The following is a 23770-nucleotide window of genomic DNA, read 5'->3' as shown; positions in this document are numbered from 1 at the left end:
CACCTGCAACACCAACATTCCATATGAGCACTGGGTGGAGTCCCAGGCGCTCCCTTCCAATCCAGCCTCCTGCTAATGTGTCAGGGAAAGCAGAGGGAGATGGCCTAAGTGTCTGGGTCCCTATCACCCACATGGGAGACCTAGAAGAAGTTCCCAGTTCCTGGCTATGGCCTGGCCCAGTCCCAGCCGTTGCAGCCATTTAGAGAGTAAGCCAATGGATGGAAGACATCTCTCTCCACATTCCCCCAACCATCCTGTAACTCTGCCTTTCAAATAAATAAATCTTTAAAAAAAAGAAGCCCTGAGGTCAAAATAATAATTCTAGACAATGCATAATTGAAGTTACACATGGTAAGGAGAGATAAAAATCATTTTATGCTGTTAAAAGCACAATTCAAATAAAGATATATTAATCATAAAAATGTATATGACAATGTATATTCTTAAGTTAAAAATAAAATGTGAAAGAACATACTAAGGGGGAAAAAAGACAACCAGCAATGTTATTACTGTAATCAACAAGTTATTTAAATAATATTTATTTTTAACTATTTACATTACAAACAGTGTAATTTTGTAGTATATATGAATACATTTTTATAAAACTCTCTTACTTTAGCCAGAAATTAGAGTGAAACCATGGACAGTGGAAGGAGGCATAGCATGGAATTCTTTCTCCTCCTGTGTAAAACTCTGAGCTGGGAATCTCGCCACCAGGAGCACACTCTCATTCACTTCCCTGCTTGAGCCCAGTGCTCTGCTATACAGCAGGACATGATGGACTGCAAGCTGGTGCCCCCAGTGAGCCTCTCAGTATTCTCCCCATGTAATCCCTCCCCATTGACTCTGGGCTTGGCCATGTGATAGGCAAGTGTGCAGTAAGCAAGGGCTTGCTGAGCAGTTATCCTTTGGAGTTAGCCTAGAATGTTCCCCCTTGTGCCCCAGCTGCCATGCTGCAGGAAAGGTCCAGGCAATTCTGTATTGAGAGAGACCACATGGAGAAAAACTGAGGTACCCAGCCCAGAATCAGCACCAAGACCTCAGATGCTGAGGAAGGTCTTGCAGCCCAACACAGTCAGCAACTAGATACACCTGCAGGAGAGGGGTCAGCAGATCACAGGAGCAGAGAAACCACCAGGCTGAGCCCAGCCACACTCCGGGACAGGAGACACAGCATGAGGGGATGTTGTGAAGCTCAGAAACATCAGAGAGGTCAACTCTCAGTAGTGCTACCATACTTGCTTCCCAATAAAACCCAACACCACAGGTCCCAGGGTAAGCCCTTTACATTCTCATTATGTGTCCCCTTCTTCACCCCAGACCTCAGTTTCCCTTCAGAGACACGTTTTCAGACTTTTTTTTCAGTGTGTTATAAGACAATTTTTGAAAGACTCAGGACCTTCCTGTGAAGTTACAGACATTGTTTTGCAAATGTGGCAGGAACAAGGTAAGGTCTTTTTTTTTTTTTATAAACTATTGATTTAAATGTTACAAATTCACCTACATATTCTTGTATATACTGATTGAGTTTATTACTACAGAAAAGTGACGTCTCTCCTTTGGCTCCACAGCAACCACCCTCTTGGCTCTGCACTTATCTTGAAGACAGTGGTCTTTAAGGCCATGGAAGTGTGGGCTATTCACTTCATCTGAACCTACTTGAGCTCCAGCAGTTTGCACACCTTTGTATTCCATTGTATAAGGCTCTCTGACCCACAGGCCTGCACTCACAGCAATGTATATCCCCTGCTCTCTCCCACCCATGGCTGCTTGCATCTAGCACTAGCTCATTGGCACCATCCTGGCACCACCTGGGGTGTAGGATCTTCAGGCTTCATCTACAGAGCAGAGAGCATGGTTCTACCTCTGTATCCCTTCCTGAGTTTATCAGGGCCTCACTAGCTCCTATCTGAGGTTTCATGTCTATATTCTACTTTCAGCTCATGTTGGTTCTTTCTGGCTGACCTAAAACACAGGTATCTATAGAGGACAGTGAAGAATTTCCCAGTGGGTACTGCTGCCCGGGCTGTGGCAGATGATGATGCTGGGGTTCCACCAAGGGACAAATTCTGCCCCTGTCCAAGCTGCCCAAGATGTAGACAGTTTCTTCTGGAGGATACATGCTGGGGAACAGGATTCCATGTGGGGCTCTACCACCTCTGTTAGTGTGTAGGTACACAGGCCACTTTGGAGGACTGTGATGATCTTGTTCTCTAGGCCAGGTAGGGGACTGGCAGACACCTTGGCTGTGATGCTGGTCTTGCAACTTGACTCCTGGAGCTCCAGGTCCTCTTATTTCCTGTGTCCCTTTGATCATTCTCAAAGTAGAAATCAAAGGTAAGAATGCAGGCTGGCTAGTACTTTGTTACTTCAGATTGCCAGTGACGCTATGCTGTACCTTGTAGACAAGGAAGGCACACAAAGGGTATTGGAATCAGCTGAAGGGAGAGCTTCAAGGTTATGATGTAGCCCTCCAGCCTGGATAACCTGTAGTCCCCAGGAGCAGACAGGTAGTTGCACTTCATTGTACTTCTGGCCCTGAACTAAGTCCTAGATCCTTTGCCATGCATAACCCATGGACATCAGCAACTCAGTCTGCCCAGGGTCCTTGCAGTCAAAGAATGACTCTGTGTAAGGCCTAATTTCTCCTCACAGCCCATGTTCACCCATAGGTCCTTTGTGATTCCACCTCAAGTCCCCCACTTAATGGATTAAGAATGAGGATTTTGTTGACCAATTTTTTTTTCTTTTTTCTTTTTTATAGAAAGCTTTTATTTAATAAATGTCAAAAGTTCAACTTTTGGATTATAGCAGTTCTTCCCCCCATACCTACCCTCCCACCTGCAACCAACCCCTATCCTACTCCTTCTCCCATCCCATTCTTCATTAAGATTCATTTTTAATTATCTTTACATATAGAAGATCAACTCTATACTAAGTAAAGATTTCAACAGTTTGTACCCACACACACATGCAAAGTATAAAGTACTGTTTGAAGACTAGTTTTACAGGCCGGCGCCGCGGCTCACTAGGCTAATCCTCCGCCTAGCAGCGCCGGCACACCGGGTTCTAGTCCTGGTTGGGGCGCCGGATTCTGTCCCGGTTGCCCCTCTTCCAGGCCAGCTCTCTGCTGTGGCCAGGGAGTGCAGTGGAGGATGGCCCAGGTGCTTGGGCCCTGCACCCCATGGGAGACCAGGAAAAGCACCTGGCTCCTGGCTCCTGCCATCGGATCAGCGCGGTGCGCCAGCCGCGGCGGCCACTGGAGGGTGAACCAACGGCAAAAGAAGACCTTTCTCTCTGTCTCTCTCTCTCACTGTCCACTCTGCCTGTCAAAAAATAAAAAAAAAATAAATGAAGACTAGTTTTACCATTAATTCTCATAGTACAACCCATTAAGGACAGAGGTCCTACATGGGGAACAAGTACACAGTGACTCTTGTTAATACAACTGACACTCTTATTTATGATGTCAGTGATCACTCGAGGCTCTTGTCATGAGCTGCCAAGGCTATGGAAGCCTCTTGAGTCCACAAACTCCAACATTATTTAGACAGGGCCATAATCAAAGTGGAAGTTCTCTCCTCCCTTCAGAGAAAGGTACCTCCTTCTTTGATGTCCCCTTCTTTCCACTGGGATCTCACAGAGATCCTTCATGTAGATCATTTTTTGCCACAGTGTCTTGACTTTCCATGCTTGAAATGCTCTCATGGGCTTTTCTGCCAGAGCTGAGTGACTTAAGGACTGATTCTGAAGTCAGAGTGCTGTTTAGGGAATTTGTCATTCTATAAATCTGCTGTGTGGCCTGCTTCCCATGTTGGATCATTCTCTCCTTTTAATTATATTATTAGCAGACATTTGATTACTGACCAATTTTTTGCACTCTATGGATATATAGGAGACAAGATCATACATAAGGGTACTTCAAAAAAGTTGTAGAAAATGGAGTCAAATAAGTTTATTTGGTGCAAAATAATTTTAAAATACATACCTATTTTCCATGAACTTTTTCATGGATTTCAGTATATTTTGGCACCAAAATAAACTTCTCTCCTAATTCCATTTTCTAGAAACTTTTGACATGTCTTTATATTCCAATTAGCATCTACTCCTGCAGTTCCTTAGGGTTCTGTCTACCAAAAGGCACGGACCCAGTGACCAACACATGGAGATATCTCCAGGCTCTAGTATTCACCATGGAGTCACTATACTTTAGGCTCTAGAACAGTTCAGGGGGAGCATCTGAAGAATTGCCACAGAAGGTATCCAGCTTTTTGCCAAAGATGAATTCATTGTTAAAGCCATAGACTGCAACTCTGATGTTCATTTTAACATTCAATAACAGCTATTCTGCCTTTATATTCCTGCAAACTATCCCTTCTGGTGAAGGCAATAAAGCATAAGAGACACTATCTGGTAGGATTTTCTTCTGATCTTTTTCTTGCCACCATCAGCCAGTAAGCACTCCATACCTCTCTTCCACTGCTACTCCATAACCAGGTAAATTGTTTTCCTGGCCTCAATCACCTCAAATTTCACAATGTTGGCATGATTCAAGGCCTTCATGATGTGGACTTTACAAGTTAGTCTCTCAGGCTGGAGTTCTACCAAGTCTTATTAATGAACTTCACAGTTACCAAGACAAGATGTTCTGGGAAATTTCACTTTGGTGAAGGTATCCTGATAATGGTGTAATGAAGCTGGTTGCCCATATAGGTCTCCTTAGAAGAGATGTTGAACTCACTACTAATAACACTGAAGAATAATATTAACTAGTAAAAAAGAAAAAATTATATAAAAATAAAGAAAAATGAGAAAAAGAAAAATAAGAAGCTGAGAATTTTCATTTGTAATTTTTCAGGGTTTTTTTCCCCATTTTGGAAATTTCTATTGACAGATTTGCCAAGGCAGACATTCTTTCCTCAGCTGTGTTCAGTCTCCTAATGAGCCCATACAAAGTGTCCTTCCTATTACAATGTTTTATCTCTAGCATTTTTTTTATTTTTTCTTAAAATTTCTATCCCTCACATTACTCATAAGATCTTGTCTGTTGTCTACACTTTAAAGTCCTGCTTCAAATATTTCAACATTCCTTCCATATCTGACTCTTATTCTAATGCTTGCTATCTCAATTTGTGTTCTTTGCCTCTTAGTATGTTTTGCAATATTTTGTTAAAAGTCAGACATGATGTAATGAATGAAAGGAACTGTAATAAATACAAATAGTCCCATAGTAGTGTGCTGGCGGGATGTGGTGGGAGGAGAAGCTTTCTGTAGTCTCCTGATCAGGTCACATTTAGCCCATGTGTGTCCTAGGTCTCTTCACAAGCACTTCTTAGATCTGTTGCTACCAAATTAGATGAGAAAGGATGGCTAAAGGGGGCTTCAGTTGATGGTTCCCTTCTCCTATGCTCTGGTAAAATAGCTTCACTGGAGAGCAGGCCTTGCTAAGAACTGAACACATGGATTTGTTTCACAATGGTTCTCTCTCCCCCTCCCTGCTGGAAGCACCAGGGGGTTTCTCTCTCATCATCATCCGGAGGATAGGGTAGAGCTCCTGAAGGTAGAACGATGTGGTCCTCTAATTCTGAGGACTTCTGGAGTCCCTGACTCTCGTGCTTGCCCATGCTGACACCACAACTACTGTTCAGGTTTTCCTATGGATGTCTCAGCTCATGGGGGCCCACCCAGTGGGTTGTGATCTCGTGTATCTGTCTATATCTCTAATTTTGAGGGCATTCAGTTCTCACTGAAGAATCTTTAAAAAGCTGTTGATTTTTTTGTTTCTCAACTTTCTACTTGTTGGTAGTATATAGTGCCTACTTCCAACCTCCTTGCAAACCATATGGGACACTGAAAGTTAAACACTTGTTTTATGGTTCAGAGTATGGTGTTTTGATAAATATTTTAAAAATGTTAATGGTTGGCTTTTTTTTTTTCCTACAGCTTTCATTCTTAGAATGATTTTCCTATACCTACTATACCTTCTTGTACAAGTCTTGAGTCAATCACAGAAATGTTTGTGCGGACATGCATTATTTCCCTTAGGAAAATACTAGTAGTAGGATTGCTCTTACATATGTTAAGGGGATATTTAGCTTTATAAGGAAACCACCAAATCATTTGCAAAGTGGCTGTAGCTTTTTGCATTGTCACCAGCAATGAATGAAAGTTCCAGTGGCTCTACATCCTTGTTTAGCACTTGGTATTGTCAGTTTAATTTTAGTTGTCCCAAATAATGTGTAATACCATTTTGGGTTGTTGGGAAGCTGTATATTCTATAAACAAACCATTTTTCAGATATGTGTTTCACAATTAACCTTTCCTAGTCTGTAGATTGTCTTTTCATTTTCTTAATAGTGTCTTTCAAAGACCAAAGGATTTTAATGTCAAATTTATCAAAATGTTTTGATCATGGTTTGTGCTTTCTGGGTCCTACTCTAAGAAATTTTGCCTAACCCCAAATCACAAAAATTTATTTTATGTTTTATTCAAGAAGTGATAAAATGCTAGGTCTGTGTGAGTTAATGCTGCTCTACTTCAAAGTCATCCCTTTTGCTTGCTCTGTGAAAGTGGATCTGGATCCTTTAAATGTTTTTCCTTTGCCTGCTGACACTGCAGAGACCCATAAGGAGACACTGCAGGAGAAAGAGGCTTCTGCGCTGGCTCCTGCAGTGGACACCAGTGAGAGCACTGGGCAGCGAGGAGCACTCCCCGGCACTCCCCTTGGGCAGGAGACACTACACTCCAGCGAGACACTCCCATGACAAGTTCTCCAGACGGCTTTCCAGCATGCTTCACCAACAGCGCCAGTGAATTCTCTGCCATCCACAAAGCACAGGTGTGTCTGCTTAGCAAAGTCTAGGTCTCAGCTCCAAGGTCAAGGACTTCACTTTTGGCACTCTGCCTCAGCCTGGCTGCAAGTGGTGGCTCCTTATATCTTGATGAGTACTCTTTAGAGATTTTTATTTCTTACAAACTTATCCATCATTACTTTAATTCCTATTGTAGTAAATCTTTATATTAAGATTTCCTTGTTTTTATATAAATATTATTGTAAGATACCATGTAGCTATCCACTGTTGTAAACCCATTTGTTGAAAAGATTATTCTATCTTCACTGAATTATCTTGAGAACTTTGAAAAAAATCAATTGACTATACATGCATGGATCTATTTCTGGAATTTACATATGAGCCTACTGATCAATTTCTCTGTTATTTCATTGATACCACAATATCTTGCTATGGTAGCTTTACATTAACTCTTTATATTAAATCAACTACTGTGAATCTGCCAACTTTATTATTCTCTTTCAACATTGTTTTGGTCATTTTAAGTTCTTCACTTTTCCATGTAGAAACAACTTATTTAGTCCTATCCCCAAAAATGATGCTGATTGGATTATATCAGATCAATAGATCAACTTGTAATGAACTGATAATATAGATTTAAAAGTCATGAATATGAAATAGCCCCTCTATTATTTAAACTTACTTTGACTTCTTTCATGAATGTTCTGTAGTTTTTTTGCATACACATCTTACACACACTTTATACTATTAGGTATTTAATTATTAAATGCTTTTATTTTGTTATAAATATTTTAAATTATTCATTTTTAATTGACCCCAAAATTATCCACATTTATGGAGTACTATGTGATTTTCTGATACATTTTTACATTCTGTCATGTTTAAAAATTTTAATTTCCAGTATTTGGATTTTAATATTTGCTTTTTCTCCTATGACTTTGCTAAATTTACTTGTTACTTGTAGAAGCGTTTTTGTAAACACTTTGGATCATCAACAGAGACAATCATATGATCTGCAAAAAAGGACAGATTTGTTTCTTTCCAATCTGTATGCCTCTTATTTTTCTTCTCTTATTTTGGTAGCTTGTAACTCCTGGTGAGAAAAGATATCTTTGCTTTGTTTGCATTCTTTTATTAACACACAATAATTGGACATATCAGCTGTTAGTTTCTCTTACTTGTCTTTCATCATGTTTTGGGAGCTCCTGTGTATTATCAATTTGCTCAGAGTTTTATCATAAGTGATTCTTAAATTCTGTCTTTCGTTCACTTATTTCCATGATAATACAGTTTTTATTTTTAGAGCTTGCTCATATGGTGAATTATATCACTTGGTTTTCTAATACCAATTTTACATATCAGAGATTGCCAGCATTTTGCTTAAGCTAAAAGTCCTACCCTTGCTTCCCTAAGAATACGGCATTCAGATCAGCCATGAACAAACAGTTATGATGTAGGCATCAAGGTTTATTCATTTATCCCTTCAACAAGTATTGATTGTAACTTGCTATTTCTCTGAATTGGGTGACTAGGAGATCTGTGCTTAGCTTTCTATTTCCAGTAAGACAGTCTTGGCTCTACTAGTTTTTATCTGCATGACCTCAGTAAGCAAGCTACTCCTCAAAGCCTCACTTCTTTTTTAAATCCATAAGCCATAAATAATAATTACACTTGCCTTTTTGCATACTACCACAGGGCTCACATCCTCACTTCTTATAATTCTGCACTCATGGCACTGTCTCACAGAAACCACGAAATTGTGGCCTTCCTCTCACCCATTTCCTCCCTGTTCTCTTCACCTAGCTTGTTTCCATGACGACTGGATACAGCTTGAATTCCTACTTTCTGAGCCCCTCCAAGTACAATTTCAGCACCACAAGTTCAAAGTCATCTTCTAGAGAGGAGCCCATGGAATCCAAACATAGAGAAAAGAACAGGGAATTGAAAAACTAATGGTCTGGTATGATCTGTTTATGCTGGGTATAGGGGTTGAAATATTGCACTGTATCTCATTAAAATGTGTAAGTATTATGTTAATCCAAAACTTAGAAAAATCTGAATCACCTTCCACTTGTTGCATCAGTTTTCAAAGCCTAAAACTCAACTTGACATGGAGATATGACCAAAACATATTTTTAATGAAGAATAAACTAACTGCATTGCATATGTAAGGCATGTAGGTCTGGACCAAGAAAGACATTTATCAAAATTAACTATCACTATTACTATAAGTATTTATTCTTCACTGTGCCGTCTCATGCACGTTTTCTCTCAGGTCCTAGGAAATGGCACATTCAGAGACTTTGAGGATAACGATCAATAAATCTTCACGAACGGTGACTTGGGATGGAAAAGGGTTAAGGGAAACTAGCAAGGGGAGGTAACGTCTCTGGAACTTCAACATTAGGGAGCCCATGTTACCACTAAGTCTAAGAGGTAAGGAGAGGGAGCCCTTAGGTAATGCAGAGACCGGGTTTGTAGCTGGGGATAGCACCCTCCCATAGGAACTATGAGCTCTGATGGAGGAACCTGGTCTGAGGGGAAATAAATGCCCCAATATAAATGTCCTTCAAACATCAGCTGAGGCCAGAAACCAAAGGGCAGGGAAGCCCCAGTGAGGTACTCCAAACTCCTCTCAGGGAACAGAAGAGTAGAAAGATGTAGAACAGATCTGGAGAGGAACATGGAAATGGTCTAGCTCCCAGAACACACAGATCAACGCTATTATAAATTCTCAACATCCAGGAAATGTGACAAAGTGCTACCCTTCTAGAGACCACCTCTCAGAAACAACTTTTTGTCCAATCCTTTATCTTCCTGACCTATTGGCTCCCAGAGGGTATCTTAGCTGGGATGGACTCCTTGGGTGAAACACGCTTTATTCCTCTCAGATTCTATGATGAGTGCATTCGTACAAAGGGTGGTAGCGCTCCCAGGCAATTTCCTGATCCTGTTCTCCTGGCTCTCATCTCTTGCCATGCAAAATAAAAGAACTCTGAGCCCAGCAGCCTTCTGGGTTCATGCTGTGGTGCAGTATGTCTGCGCACTGTTAAGCAGCTGCCGCAGTTTCCCCCAGAGGTTGCTACATTTCAGAGCTGGATGAGGTAATGGGGATATTTAGCCCAAGTTAAGCTTGTAAAAGTGCTCTGGGAATCTTTGGAATGAAAAGAACTGTGCATACCCAAAGAGATTGTTATTAATTACATCATGTATGCCCAGGGTTGGATAAAGATCTCCATTTCAGTGTCTTCCACTAGTAAAAATCACTGCTTCATTGCACAGACAAGATTAATCTGAGAACCAAAATGCAGTCAAATAAACTTCAGGCTGCAATTAACAGTGGAAAAACTTGTGGCAATTTTCCTTCCCACAAGGTGGAAATACTGATGATCACTATATCATCACGTTGGGGGAGGCTGTAATGGCATTTATATGTACAATAATTTATTAGTTGTTCCTCTGAGGTGTCACATAAGCTTCTTGGAATGGTGACTAGATTGTTGCAAGGGTCTTTGTAATGTGAGGCTGGTCGTGGAGCCATCCCCCTGTACACTAACGCAACCTCTTCCTCTGTCTGGGTTATATCTTGGAACACAGCCAGGTATGACTCAATTAACTGAGTAGACTTAGGAGATGGAAGACCGTGGGGCAGAGGAAGGGCCAGGACCTTAAAACCAGTCCTTCCCTCCTGGAGGGGGACAGGTGGTAGGCAGCTTGACCCAGCTGCTGATGCTTGGATAAAGTCCAGCTCAGCAGGCAGAGTTCAGAATCTGAGAGCAATGCAAGACAAGAGGCCAATAGTCAGTTTCAGAGGGTAACAAGAGGTGTCCTCATGGGGTAGGACCAGCAACCAGGAACTTGGGAATGGCAAATACATGGATGCCCAAGCAGGCAAGAATCAACTGGTGCATCCTTCAGCAAGGACTGTGGCTACCAACAATAAATCCACAGAGAAAAACACACCAGGTTTAGGAAACAAACTCAAAACTGTGACGATTCTAGAATTTTCATGTAAAGTATATTTAGGGAGTCTGGTTGGAAGGGTAGGTTTGAAAATGTTTACATCTAAATTTATAGAAGTTGGATAAAGTAAAATTTTCATATTTAAACAGTACAGTAATTATGGAAAGGAGGAGACTGAAGCTCCCATCTCCCCACTTACACAAGAAACCTCCATGCACTACTGCTGGCCCAAAACTAGCCATCAATACTGAAGTCATCCAAAATGAAAGCAGACAAGCAGGCAGCAAGATTACGGTTGTTACCTCAGCTCATTCAGCTTCCCAAGCACCAAGTGCTTTACCCTGTACTTCTGGAGTTAACTCCTGAATGGTCACTTTCACCCCTATGAACAATGCAAATGAACTTTACACAATTATCTGTGCAGCATTCGCTGAGGCACGGGGCCAGGCCTACAGTAAGTGATCAAAAAGTTTCTGAAATTGTATACTTGTGCAAAATAATGCATTCAAGAGTCTTCACAACCAAAATATCCCAACAACCTTCTCCCTTTATCACTTTCTCCAGAAATCAATGCTGACAACATCTGCTCATCCTGAGGATATTTCTTGAAGTCCAGTCAGCTGTGGGCTGCATGGGTCCAGGCTCTTGTGTCCAATGCAAGGAGGACTTCAGAGATGAGAAGTAGGTAGAGTCAGCAAAGAAGCTAGATTTATTTACATGCAAAGCAAAAAGTATACAGGAAGGTGTGTGGGCCACAGGAGGAGGGGGCAGGGAGGGGGAGGAGAAAAGAGTGAGAAGAGAGGAAGAGCAAAAAAAAGGAAGGAGAGGAGAGAGGAAAAGATAGGGGGAGAAGGGAGAAGGCAGAGAGAACTGCACTCAGTCAGATTGAGGACTATTTCTATATGATCTGTAGTATCTATATGGGTGGTATCTGGGGTGGCGCTTAATTGAATATTCAAAGAAGGAGTTTGGGGTAGGGCTTGAGTACCATCCATTTTCTTCCCCTTTTTTGGAAATGTTAGAAATGTCATGGCATCACACGGCTGAGGAAGAACTTCTAAGATCAATCCCATTCACGATAGCCACAAAAACAATCAAATACCTTGGAATAAATTTAACCAAGGACATTAAGGATCTCTATGATGAAAATTACAAAACCTTAAAGAAAGAAATAGAAGAGGATACCAAGAAATGGAAAAATCTTAAATGCTCATGGATTGGAAGAATCAATATCATCAAAATGTCCATTCTCCCAAAAGCAATTTATAGATTCAATGCAATACCAATCAAGATACCGAAGACCTTCTTCTCAGATCTGGAAAAAATGATGCTGAAATTCATATGGAGACACAGGAGACCTCGAATAGCTAAAGCAATCTTGTACAACAAAAACAAAGATGGAGGCATCACAATACCAGATTTCAGGACATACTACAGGGCAGTTGTAATCAAAACAGCGTGGTGCTGGTACAGAAACAGATGGATAGACCAATGGAACAGAATTGAAACACCAGAAATCAATCCAAACATCTACAGCCAACTCATATTTGATCAAGGATCCAAAACCAATCCCTGGAGTAAGGACAGTCTATTCAATAAATGGTGCTGGGCAAATTGGATTTCCACGTGCAGAATCATGAAGCAAGACCCCTACCTTTCACCTTACACAAAAATTCACTCAACATGGATTAAAGACTTAAATCTATGACCTGACACCATCAAATTATTAGAGAGCATTGGAAAAACCCTGCAAGATACAGGTACCGGCAATGACTTCTTGGAAAACACCCCAGAAGCAGAGGTAGTCAAAGCCAAAATTAACATTTGGGATTGCATCAAATTGAGAAGTTTCTGTACTGCAAAAGAAACAGTCAGGAAAGTGAAGAGGCAACCAACAGAATGGGAAAATATATTTGCAAACTATGCAACAGATAAAGGGTTGATAACCAGAATCTACAAAGAAACTCCACAACATCAAAACAAACAACCCACTTAAGAGATGGGCCAAGGACCTCAATAGACATTTTTCAAAAGAGGAAATCCAAATGGCCAACAGACACATGAAAAAATGTTCAAGATCACTAGCAATCAGGGAAATGCAAATCAAAACCACAATGAGGTTTCACCTCACCCCAGTTAGAATGGCTCACATTCAGAAATCTACCAACAATAGATGCTGGAGAGGATGTGGGGAAAAGGGGACACTAACCCACTGTTGGTGGGAATGCAAATTGGTTAAGCCACTATGGAAGTCAGTCTGGAGACTCCTCAGAAACCTGAAGATGACCCTACCATTCAACCCAGCCATCCCACTCCTTGGAATTTACCCAAAGGAAATGAAATTGGAAACAAACAAGCTGTCTGCACATTAATGTTTATTGCAGCTCAATTCACAATAGCTAAGACCTGGAACCAACCCAAATGCCCATCAAAAGTAGACTGGATAAAGAAATTATGGGACATGTACTCTATCAAATACTATACAGCAGTCAAAAACAACGAAACCCGGTCATTTGCAACAAGATGGAGGAATTTGGAAAACATCATGCTGAGTGAATTAAGCCAGTCCCAAAGGGACAAATATCATATGTTCTCCCTGATCGGTGACAACTAACTGAGTACCAAAGGGGAAACTTGTTGAAGTGAAATGGGCACTATGAGAAACAGTGACTTGATCAGCTCTTGTCCTGACTGTTGATGTACAATGTAATACTTTATCCATTTTAGTATTTTTTTTTGTTCTAGTACCATTGGTTGAACTCTGTAATTAACACACAATTATTCTTAGGTGTTTAAATTTTAACTGAAAAGTGATCCCTGTTAGGAATTTGGAAAACATTATGCTGAGTGAAATAAGCCAAACCCAAAGGGACAAATACCACTTGTTCTCCCTGATAGGTGACAACTAACTGAGCACCAAAAAGGAAACCTGTTAAAGTGAAATGAACCCTATGAGAAACTGTGACTTGATCAGCCCTCACCCTGACTGTTGATGAGCAACTTAATATGTTATCCCTCTTAAGTATTTTTTTGTTTGTTTGTTCTACTTAATACTTTCGGTTGAATACTGTAATCAATACACAATTCTTCTTAAGTGCTGAAACTTAACTGAAAAGTGATCACTGTTAAATAGAAGAGTGGGAATAAGAGAGGGAAGAGATGTGCAATTCGCGACATGCTCAAGCTGACTTACCTCAAACGGTAGAGTTAGAAACATACCAGGGGATTCCAATTCAATCCCATCAAGGTGGCATGTACCAATGCCATCTCACTAGTCCCAGTGATCAATTTCTGTTCACAATTGATCATAATGATAGGACTAAGAGCCAAAGGGATCACATAAACAAGAATAGTGTCTGCAAATACTAGCTGATAGAATAAAAAAGGGAGAGAATGATCCAACATGGGAAGTGAGATACAAAGCAGCCCCATAGAATGGCAGATGTCCTAAACAGCACTCTGGCCTCAGAATCAGCCCTTAAGGCATGCGAATCCGGCTGAAAAGCCCATGAGAGTATTTCAGGCATGGAAAGCCAAGACACTCTGGGGAAAAAAAAAAAAAAAAAAAACTAAATGAAAGATCTCCGCAAGTGAGATCCCAGTGGTAAGAATGGGTCATCAAAGAAGGAAGTACCTTTCTCTGAAGGGAGGAGAGAACTTCCACTTTGACCATGGCCTTGTCTAAATATGATCAGAGTCGGTGAACTCAGGGGGCTTCCATGGCCTTGGCAGCTCGTGACAAGAGCCTAGGGTGATTACTGAGGCCATAAACAAGAGTGTCAATTTGTTAAGTCAACAACAGGAGTCACTGTGCACTTACTCCTCATGTAGGATCTTTGTCCTTAGTGTGCTGTACATTGAGATTTAATGCTATAACTAGTACTCAAACAGTATTTTTCACTTTATGTTTCTGTGTGGGAACAAACTGTTGAAATCTTTACTTAATATATGCTAAACTGATCTTCTGTATATAAAGAGAATCGAAAATGAATCTTGATGTGAATGGAAGGGGAGAGGGAGTGGGAAAGGGGAGGGTAGCGGGTGGGAGGGACATTATGGGGAGGAAGCCATTGTAATCCATAAGCTGTACTTTGGAAATTTATATTCATTAAATAAAAGTTTAAAAAAAAAATGTCATGGCATCAGGTCCATGATGGGAGTGGAAGTATCAGCTATGGTAATTTTATTACAATGACATTATAATGAACTAAAGGTCATTGCAGGAATGAAGCAGGCACAGGTTCCAAGTGAGGAAATCCTGGAAGCTGTAGTTTTCTTTTGCATGGAAGTGCGGGTTCGGGTGGTGCTCGCTGGGCTACAGCACCAGTGCTAGCAAACTCAGCTACTTTGCTAGCTTCGTCCTTGCCGACATGAGGGTTGTTGGTTTTGGGGTTTGAGTTTTGTTTTTCTCCAGAGCTCCCAGGCAAACATTTCCGACCTCAACCTCTTTTTTTCATAGGTTGGGCCAATTTCCTGCAAAAGCACTTTGGTTGAGGAATGGAACACTGAACCCTAAGAAGTTAGAAAACTCGGGCTCCCATATCAGAGCTGGTCTTTCAACAGTGACAACTGGCAGTTATCGACAACAGAATTTTATAGCACTCCTATAACACATCCTAGGACAGTCCCAAACCATGAGCTGTGCCTGTGCCCCAAGATTCCATCTGATATGGGCCCGGTGCCATGGCTTACTTGGTTAATCCTCCGCCTGCGGCGCCTGCAACCCATATGGGCGCCGGATTCTAGTCCCGGTTGCTCCTCTTCCAGTCCAGCTCTCTGCTGTGGCCCGGGAAGACAGTGGAGGATGGCCCAAGTGCTTGGGCTTCTGCACCCGCATGGGAGACCAGGAGGAATCACCTGGCTCCTGGCTTCGGATTGGTGTAGCACCAGTCATAGTGGCCATTTGGGGAGTGAACCAATGGAAGGAAGACCTTTCTCTCTGTCTCTCTCTCTGTCTGTAACTCTACCTGTCAATAAAAAATAAATAAATAAAAAAAAACTTAATAAAAAAAGATTCCATCTGATAAATACAAGTGTCTAACTTATCTACAAAATTTCAACTCTGTAGATTCAGGGTGGTATCTGGATATTGCAAGTGGATTCTTATGAACAAGAAGCAGGGGTGCAATCCATCAAATTCCATGTAATGACAAAAATTACTAAGAGTTGCAGTAAAATGTATTTTTCCTATGAAAACAACAAAGAGAATTTGAATCCAGAGACCACATCTTCTCATTGTGTAGTGCCCTATATACAAAATTATGCAACCCTCCACACTGTTGCACATTTTCTGAGCTTCTCTCCTTCATGTTTCAAACTCCAGCCACCAGGATGTGATTAATATCCATGGCAGGCTTGGCAGAGGCATTCCTTAAAGACAGCCCTAAACAAGGAGGCCCTGGCCCTGTGTGGTGCAGATTTCAGGGATCTATCCTGAGCGTCAACTAAATTCATCTTGACCTTACAACAGATGTTTCTACTTAATTTTTCAGAGCCATAGATGGTAATCAACTTACAGCAAGTCTTTGAGTCAAATACAGCCACCTGGCCTCCCAGAGCAACACCAGCAGCATTTCAGTGAATCTCTGGGTAAAAAACTTTAACACAGAGAAATGGAATTCTTTGTAAATGCCCATCATTATAGGTGCACAGAAAGGAAAATTGGTTTAGATAAGAAAGATTGCAAGATACATTCTGTAATCAAGGACTTTGGAGGCCAAACAGGATTCATGCATCAGGATTCCTGCATCAGGATTCCCTTAGGAGATAAAGCTTAGACAGCTGAGATAGTGTTCTCAGCTTTTAGTGAGCCTTCTAACCACCTGTAGTCTTGTTGAAATGCAGATTCTAATGGGGGGTGGGGAGGGATTCCTAGCCCCTGCTTTTCTAAAAATATGCCAGATAATTCTGATGCTACAAGTCCAAAAACCATTTTTGGATACCAAAGCCCCAAGCAGACACAGCCTCTGAGCCCAGTTTTGTAGATGAATTATCAGCTCTGTAGGGTCACAGCCCCAGAGGCCACAAGGACATTAAGGCTGCAGAGGAACTTGATCCTCATTAGGTCATCCAGAGGACACAGATCTTTTATCCACAGAGTGGCAAAGTAATCTTCTGACCTTTCTCTTCCTCTTTCCCATATGAACCCTGCAGCACCTCTCATGTAGACTCCAGTGTTTTGCAAATGTGATTAAGTGAAGGTGATGCCAAGATGATTTCAAATGTGGAATCAAAATAAAACTGTTTCTAAGACAAGGTTTAATTCATGCTCTGACTTATTGGTTTGTAGGGGGGTGGGGGACAAGTTTGGGTTCAACATCATGGCCCCTGTCATCCTTTTATATTCAAATGAATAGTTGAATTTAGCAGGCTGGGTAAGTGTTGAGTTCTGTACCTCTGCCATATCTGTACTCAGATCTCCTTCTGCTAAATGCACGCTTTTGTGTTCAGGTTAGAGCTGCTGTCTGTACTCAGGAGCCCACAAGAGTGTTGAAGCCATGGCTGGGACTTATTAGAACAGCCATGGTAAAGCAACTGAGCAATCAACCAATGAAATGTGACTAACAGGGGGAGCCAATTCAGTTAAGGCAAGGCCCCAAATCCCAGGGCTAAAAAACGTGGTGTTTAACACTGCACAAATATAATATGCAATTGCTCACCCCATTCCTTAAAGGGTGGAACCATGTATGCCAGTTTTCTATGCCTATCTGGTCCTTCCTCTCCACCTGCTCTAACAAGATAGCCGACATAACAGTCAAAAATTTAAGAACAGCCAAAATTTAATACATAGCTGTTTACCAACTTCCCCCCAGAAACCTTGCTAGGATTTATAAATGGAGAAAGGGATTTATCAGAATCAAGCTGGTACCATGTATCCAAACCTCAGCTATAAGCAAGACTAACACCCAAACACCCTAGATTATTAGACTTTTATGCTATTTTTAATAAGCATTAGAGAAAATAATTCTACAATTTTTCTAACGAATGCCAGTTATAGTTCAAAGCATTCACAGTAAGGAAATTCTTCTGCATTGCTGACTGCATTGCTTTTGTACTGAGAGTTTAAAAAAAAAAAAAGGAAACGAAAGGTTACAACCCAACTACTATGAATCCTACTTCCAGCATCACACCTGATAGAGCACATCTTTCCTTTTTTTTTTTTTTTTTTTTTCACATTTATGGTTGTCTTTATGGTACGGAATGGATGCACTTTATGAAAAATGAAATCAATTATATGATATAGTCAAGTATCTTCAAAAAGAATTATCATTTCCCACCTTTAATCAGTAAACATTCCTCTCTAAAGGAGGTGAAAAAATACTTAAACGCACCAAAAATAAAACTCATTAATTAAACACCACATCTCTCTAACCTCTTTGCATTCATGAACTACCACTCTGGAATAAAAATAGTGATGGCTTTTGTTATGGTTTTATATTTCTTTAAAATATTACTAAAAAAGATTTCCAATACAAGAATGGATGCTACTGGTTTTTATAAATAACTGTATGTAAATCATCAAATCAAAATGCAGCAAGAAAACAGGGCATTACCATTTGGAGGTTGTTGCAGTCTACTGCTCACCATCTAATCACACTTTAGTTAATTCCAGTGGACAGTGTAAGAAAAGCATGGGACAGCCTGCAAAGCACCTTGGGAACCAAACTGCAACTACAGTGGCCCAGCAGGAGAACATCTTGTTTAAACTTCTGAGAAATCGCTCATGGAATTCTTGTTTCGGTAGCTAGATCAGTAATACTATATTAACTATATACTTGTGGTATACTATAAGGTTTAAAGGATAGAATAAGCAAGAGAGCTTGATGAGAAACGCTACATCGTAACTTTTACAGGTGCCCAAGTTCCTTACATTTCAAATAAGTTTAATCAGCTCTTCTTATTCATTAGCACTACAAGCAGGCCAACCAGCGATCGGCACCCTACAAATGGTTCTTACTTGCTACGCGGCTCTTAGGATAAACATGTTTGTACCTCGGCTGAAGTCACATGGGTATTACAAAGACGGTGGTTGTATATCACTATTCAGTGAAATTTCCTGCATTCCTTTATGACTTCTGTATTTTTTCCAGTAGACAAAAGTTTTTCTTGAAAACTCTGAATTTTCCAAGTATAGTTCATCTCCTGTAAAAGCTCGACCATGCCACCAGCCGTCAATAATCTTGACTGGCAGCCATTTCTCCACTCCTTCTCATGCATGAGCCAAACAAAAGATCTCCAAGTCAGGCAGAGAGGCAAAGTTTTCATGTCTTCTTATTTCGTAGAATTGTGGGGGTGTCAACCAAATTCCCTTCGACCTGACACTTGTCCCGGAAGGAGATGGCCACGCCAAGTCGGGAGAGAGGAGGCCAGGTAGAAGCGGCTGCAGTCGTCGCGCGAGAACGGCGTGGGCAGCTTCCAGGCGTCGGGCGTGCGGGCCAGTTGCGCGCATGCGCACAGGCGCAGGAAGTGCCCAGGCCCGGAAGCGGATCGAGGGCGCCGCCGGGCTGGAGAGCGGGACCTCTGGACCGCAGCTGAGCGCCGGTCCGCCCGCCTGCCTCCTCGAAGCCCTGCTAGAGCACATCTCTCTTACCATATTCCTCTGTGGTCTTAGAAGAAAACGGCAAATTCCCTACTCAGTACCACACACAAACCCAATTGGGCAAAGCCACCATGTTCTTCGTAAAAGTAGTCTCCAGGCTTGCTTTGTTGACTGATATAAGTAAATTATGTTTTTAAAAATTTCATTTTTTTCATTGAACAAAAAGGGTGCACTTTCCAAAAAAAGGTATAAATAGACCTTTACTGCCCAATAGGACAATGACCAGCCACATATAGCTATTTACATATCAAATAATGTCATTAATATTAAATTAATTTTTTATTTATTTTTAAATTCTATTAGCAGTTACAGTCTTCAGTCACACTAGCTGCATTTCAAGTGTTTGACAGTGACAAATGGCTAGTACATACTCCGTGTTACACAGCACAGTCATAGAACACGTCCATCAACCCAGAAATTTCTGTTGGCCAATATTGGTCTAAAAAAAACAAGATTAATAGTGGCAGTTATCTCTAGAAACAGATCTGAGAGTGGAGGAGACGGAATTATTGTCTTTTAGTCTACATGCTTCTTTACCAGAAATGTTTTTTCAAAGGATGTAATTTACTCCTTTTTTTAGCACAAAACATGCAAAACTTTAAATGTTGGCTGGATATTAACTTTTTTTTTTTTTTTTTTTTTTTGACAGGCAGAGTTAGACAGTGAAAGAGAGAGACAGAGAGCAAGGTCTTCCTTCTGTTGGTTCACCCCCCAATGGCTGCTTCTGCCGGCGCACTGCGCCGATCTGAAGCCAGGAGCCAGGTGCTTCCTCCTGGTCTCCCATGTGGGTGCAGGGCCCAAGCACTTGGGCCATCCTCCACTGACTTCCCGGGCCACAGCAGAGAGCTGGACTGGAAGAGGAGCAACTGGGACAGAACCAGCACCCCAACCGGGACTAGAACCCGGACTACCAGTGCCGCAGGTGGAGGATTAGCCTAGTGAGCCGTGGCGCCGGCCTGGATATTAACTTTTAATTAAATATATTTAAGTCTACACTCAGTTGATGTGTCCTGTTTCTTTATATGCATTTAGGAACACAGCTTTTAATAAGCAAATATTGAATATATTCATGTGAGCACTGGTTCATATCCAGGGCACTTTGTTTCCCATCCAGCTTTCTGCTTATATGTCTGGGAAAGCAGCAGGTTCTTGGGTCCCTGCCATCCACGTGGGAGACCAGGACACAGTTCTGGGCTTTGGCTTTGACCTGACCCACCCCCAACTGTTGCAGGCATTTGGGGAGTGAACCAGTGGGCAGAAGATTTACCTGTCTCTGTCTCTCTCTCTCTCCTCTTCCTCCTCCTCTCGCTCTTGCTCTCTCTGTCACTCTGTCTTTCAAATTAAAAAAAAATCATAAGGGGCCGGCGCTGTGGCACAGTGGGTTAATACCCTGGCCTGAAGCGCCGGCACCCCATGTGGCCGCCAGTTCGTGTCCTGGGTGCTCCACTTCCTATCCCGCTCTCTGCTATGGCCTGGGAAAGCAGTAGAAGATGGCCCAAGTCCTTGGGCCCCTGTACCCATATGGGAGACCTAGAAAAAGCTCCTGGCTCCTGGCTTCAGATCAGTGCAGCTCTGACTGTCGAAGCCATATGGAGTGAACAAGTGGATAGAAGACCTCTCTCTGTGTCTCTACCTCTCTCTCTAACTCTTTCAAATAATTAAAACATCTTTAAAATAAAAAAAATCATAAAATCATTCTGAGTAGGTTTTTCCACTTCTTTTTTATAGATAAAGAAATAGAGGAACATGAGTTTGGAAACTACATCTATGAGTTAAGTTTAGTTTAATTTAATGAGCATTTATTGACCTTCATTGTGGTCAGGCCCTATGATAGGTACTGGAGTACAGGGAATAGCACTCTCAGGATGACAGTCAAGGGAGCAGGCAGATCCACAAGCTATTACAAGCCAGAGGGTTAGGTGTGATGATGGAGGTGTGTACAGCAAGTGATTTGGAAGTTCATGAAGGCCCATTTGCCCAGCCTTAAAGATCAGAAAAGTCATGGCTCAATTCACTTAGAAAATAATACGTACAAGAAAACAACATGAGCAAAGGTGGGGAGTTAAACCAAAAAAGAAGTTGTGCAGCCCACAGAAGGTGTCCTAATGGCATAAGCCACCCATGAAGCATTTAAGGTCTATGTGACTTGAAGTAGATAGACACTGCACCCTTAGTGAAAACATGAGCTGTCACAATAGATGATCCTGGGCCTAAATCTTGACTCTGTTGCTCTCCCAGTTAACAGAATACATTAGCCACCTAATTTCTCCCTGCACAAAATGCTCAATGATACCCATCAGGCAGGATGGGGTGAGGGTGAGACGAAGCTACATGAAGCCCAGAATACTGCTGGTCCTGTTGTACTACAAAGCTCTACCAATTTCCTTTTTTTATTCCAACTGTATCAGTTAACAAAGTGTTAATAATAACATCATCAATAGCTGCCTTACACTGAGAGCACTGACTCTGTTCATCTGCCCAGTGTCAAGTACAAGTACCTATTTCTATGCATTTAACAAAGCCCTGGAATAAGGATCATTTTCCCTATTTTGTGCACTAAGGTTCTGAAAGGTGAAGTACCCCTCCCAAGATCTCATGCTCAAATGAGAGACTGGAACTTGACCAAGTCTATAAAGCAGCAAGGTTGCTCTGGTAAACTCTATACCCCAAACTTCTCTAAATGGAGCAACCGGAAGTCTTTGGGTTATAACTGCAGACCCACTTTTCAAAAGAGGTTTTGGAAATAATCTAAACAACAAAGCATTAGTACTTGCGATTTTGTTCTGTTGGAGAACTGCCTACAGGACACTGTCTTGAGAGACCACAAAATTTCTCTACATAATAAGCCCTCACTGCACCATTCTTTTCTAATTCCGAAAGAGTTGCCTCTTTCTGCAGTGCCCATGGCAACTCTTCTCAGCAAGCCTAGGCAGATGTCTGCTCACCTCTTCCAGCCTCCAGGGGCTGTAGGTGGAGGCAAGGTGATTCTAGGAACCTGGCTCTGGAACCTAGACTCCAGCTCCCCAAATTCCAGTCATGGGATAACTTAAATAATAATCATTTAAGTGATAACTGTGAGCAGTTTTTCCATTCAAGGAACCAGTACAGGCAAACATTCAAACCCCCCACTGTCTTTTCTCAGTCACTGAACCAGGCCAGGCGTGGCCATGCCAAGGAGCTGACAGATGCCGGGCCCAGCAGTCTACAACCCTCTTCATCTAAGATAAGCTGAAATATCCACTCTGCTCACCCCAGCCACAACTCACTTCCACAAGGACATGCCCCCATCATCTCCCTGAGGCCCTCAGCTGCTGGTCAGAAGGAGCCACAAACTGTGAAAGACGCTTGCAATCAGTTACCAGGCTCCTTTGAACATGAACATGAGTCCCAGCTCGGTGTGCTTCAAATTGAGAATGGGAGCCACCTAGAGAGAGGCAGTCTGAGATAACCGGCCCCTGAGCACCAGGGGCCAGGTCAGTCTTTCCAGCTGACACAGACATCATGCAGGGATGACGGCTCTCCACTTCAGGACTCTGTCCTCCTTGAAAGTTCACCATGCACAAACTCTGCTAGTGTACAGGAAGGGGGGGTGGGTTTCTCAGGCTCGGTCACCATTGGCACAAACAAACTTCTGCGACCCCAGACCCAGTAAGTTTCTCATCTGCAAGCATGAAATTCTGATTATCTATTATTGTTTCTTACTTGCATTCCTCAACTAATTACTCTGATCCAGCAAGCATCATACTAACCATTTGACCAATAAAACTTCATTTAACCTTCATGAAAACCTTGCAAAGAAGGCAAAAGTTGAGTATCACTAATCCAAGATTTCAAAATCCAAAATGTTCTAAAACCCAAAACATTTTGAGCCCTGATCACAAATGAAAATTTTCACACCTTGCCTCATATAACAGATCATAGTCAAAATGCAAGTACACTAAAAATATTGTACGGAATTACCTTCAAGGGTTGGTTTCAGTGCAGAGGTTAAGATGCTGCTTTCAAAGCCCACATCTCATACCAGAGTTCTGGGTTTTACTCCAAGCTCCAGCTCTGCCTTCCTGCTAATTCAAGTAGTTAGGTCCCTATCACTCACATGTGAAACTGGATTGAGTTCCAGGATCCTAGCCTTGGCTGCTGCAGGCACTTGGGGAGTGCACCAGCAGATAGAAGATCTCTAGATCTCTAGATCTCTATATATCTCTCTCTCCCTCTTTCTCTGTGTCTTTCAAATAAAGGAATAAACAAAGTTAGAAATTCAATGTTAAAAAATTATCTGTGGGCTATGTATATAAGGTATACATGAGATGAATTTCATGTTTACATTTGGGTCTCCTCCCTGAGATATCTCATTTTATAAATGCAAATATTCTAAAACTTCTGAGTATCTCAACAC

General features: G+C 41.7%; 1 long non-coding RNA gene across 1 annotated transcript in view; it reads right to left on the bottom strand.

Annotated features, from left to right (window-relative positions):
- The window catches only part of LOC127492676 (uncharacterized), a 51747-nt gene extending 28285 nt beyond the window's left edge, over positions 1 to 23462 (bottom strand). The window contains exon 1 of the long non-coding RNA XR_016222324.1: positions 23335 to 23462. This is a non-coding gene — a long non-coding RNA (uncharacterized LOC127492676). The remainder of the gene's footprint in view (positions 1 to 23334) is intronic.
- Between the last annotated feature and the right edge of the window lie 308 nt (positions 23463 to 23770).

The sequence above is a fragment of the Oryctolagus cuniculus genome, chromosome 16 (genome assembly GCF_051225735.1).
Source record: "Oryctolagus cuniculus isolate XC-2025 breed Fujian yellow rabbit chromosome 16, ASM5122573v1, whole genome shotgun sequence".
Classification (NCBI taxonomy): domain Eukaryota; kingdom Metazoa; phylum Chordata; class Mammalia; order Lagomorpha; family Leporidae; genus Oryctolagus; species Oryctolagus cuniculus.
Note: the sequence above shows the minus strand (reverse complement) of the source record. Positions and strands in the feature narration are given on the sequence as shown.